Raw genomic sequence first — 2,537 nt, forward strand, 5'->3', positions numbered from 1 at the left:
TCCAGTGTGAGCAATTATATGAATATTTGTCAAGGTTCTTGCCCCACATTGTTAAATTGCTCTCCCCATAGCAGTATTTAGGAAGACCCTTCTCCTTCCCACCAGTATTAACTATCTCCCAAAAAATCTTTACTGGCATTAATTTTAATACAATTTAAGCTCTGAGTCACAGTCGTTTTTTATTTTCCTTTCTATTTTCCTTATTTCTATCTTTTTTGGGCATGAGGAGATCAAAATAGGATTCCTGGTAGAGCTCAAACATACACAAAATGACCAGCAACAGTTAAAAAAGAACATGTAGTTCTAAAAATGTGCATAAGATTGGTCTATATGTTTACACTTAGGAAAATTGTTTTCTTAGGGCCATTTCAGTGACCTTGGGTTAATATTGCTTTTGAATCCCTCATGGTCAACATTGGCTAATTTTGAGCAGAGAAATTCCTAGAACTTATTTAGGCACTAAATATACTTAAAATAATATGGACAATAGGTTAACATTATGTTTTAAGCTACAAAGAAGAACATTTGGATAAAAAGTTTGCCTCCAGCGATACCACAGAAATGGCATGATTTAAATATTTTGATTTGCACTATAAATCATGCTTATTTCATTTAACTATTTTGGAATGAAATCATTTACCCTTTGGAATATTTTGAAAACGTTTTATTTTACTAAAACAGAAAAAATTAAAACTGCTTGAGTCTGTAGGATTTTAGCTGAACTCGTAAAACAAACTCATCCCCACAGTTGTCAAATCAGATAGCTGTTTTATTTCCAATAACATTTGATCTTCATATTTGTCATTTCCTTTGTAGAAATTGTGGATTTATCACCTTTTCCCCCACAATGATTTTTTTTTTTACTTATCTACCTACCTATAACCTATCCATTTTTAGATATCGTTATTTAAACTTTAAGTATTATCTACAGCGCTAAAATACCTATGATAGTAATATTAAATTCTAGTCCCCCTCTACACGGCCCACGATTGCCATCAGGTTAATGTGGGTACTTTTAGACTTTGTTTTATGCATTTGTAAAAATTGATAATTGTAGAGAAAATGTACTGTTTTGGTCTTTTTTTAAATAAAAATTGTATCATACCTACCATGATACCAAAACCTGTTTTTTTTTTCCCTTTATCAGTGCCTCTTTCCTTTAAATTGATGTCTTATTTTCCATACCACAGATTAGGAGTCCCTTTATACATAGACATTGAGTTCACTTCCAATTCTTCCCTGTTAGAAATTTTTTATTTAAGAATACCTTCCAGGGGCACCTCGGCGGCTCACTCAGTTGAGCATCTGACTTCGGCTCACATCATGATTTCACAGTTCATAAGATCGAGTCCCACATTGGGCTCTCTACTGTCAGCATGGAACCTGCTTCAGATCCTTTGCTCTGCTCTTGCTGCCCCTCTCCTGCTTGTGCTCTCTCTCTTTCAAAAATAAATAAACATTAAGAAAAATAAAAGAATACCTTCCATATCCCAACAGGAAAAAAAAATTATACTATTAGTGTAATACTCTTATAATGTTATGCTTAGATCATTTGAAATTTGTCTTTATGAATATGAGATATGAGCTAACTTTCTAAACATCTTTCTAAATAAGTAGATAATTCTCCCAAGAACTCATATTAAAAAATGAACCTCTTACTCCATTTATTTAAAATGCCACTTCTATGGTATCTTAAATTAGCATATGCTTTTCTCTATTTTTAAACTCCTCTTCCACTGATGTAGTTATCAATTCCTATCCCACTAATATAATATTTTTAAAGTTTTTTTTAAATTTTTTTAATGTTCATCCATTTTTGAGAGAGAGAGAGCATGAGCAGAGGAGGGGCAGAGAGAGGGAGACACAGAATCCAAACACGGCTCCAGGCTCTTAGCTGTCAGCACAGAGCTCGACGTGGGACTCTTAACTCACAAACCACGAGATCATTGCCTGAGCTGAAGTCAGACACTCAACCGACTGAGCCACCCAGGCGCCCCTATAATATTTTTATTACTATAATCCTATAATATGTTTTATATGTAGCAGTCAAGGCCATCCCTTCATTTTCTTTTATACATTTATCTTGTTTTTTTTTTTTTTTTTCCTGAGGCCATACTCATCTTCTCTGTATAGTTCTAATTTTAGTATATGTGCTGCCCAAGCAAGCACTTGGTGATTTTTAAATATTCAATCTTCTTTGTGGATTTTAGGACAGGTTTTAAATTTTGGTTAAAAAATTCTCTTTTTTATTAGTCTTGTGCTAAATTCATAGTTTGTTTTGAGAGAACAGACATCATTAAATATTAAACCTTCTCATTCATGAACAAAGTACTTTTCCCCTTTTATGCCTTCCAGTAAAGTCATCGTAGGATTATTCCCAAGTATTTGATGTGATTATTATATTATAAATAGACCTCTTGTTCTCTTTTATTTTCTCATTGGCTTACTGTTATGAATAAAAGCTACAGGTTATCATATGGTGAACTTGTATTTGGCCATCTTGATTAAATTCCCTTATCTACCCCACTGAGGTTTTC

General features: G+C 33.2%; 1 pseudogene; it reads right to left on the bottom strand.

Moving 5' to 3' along the window:
• Positions 1-2,072: 2,072 nt before the first annotated feature.
• Positions 2,073-2,169, bottom strand: LOC122214673 (annotated as a pseudogene).
• Between the last annotated feature and the right edge of the window lie 368 nt (positions 2,170-2,537).

The sequence above is a fragment of the Panthera leo genome, chromosome A2, assembly GCF_018350215.1.
Source record: "Panthera leo isolate Ple1 chromosome A2, P.leo_Ple1_pat1.1, whole genome shotgun sequence".
NCBI classification, from domain to species: domain Eukaryota; kingdom Metazoa; phylum Chordata; class Mammalia; order Carnivora; family Felidae; genus Panthera; species Panthera leo.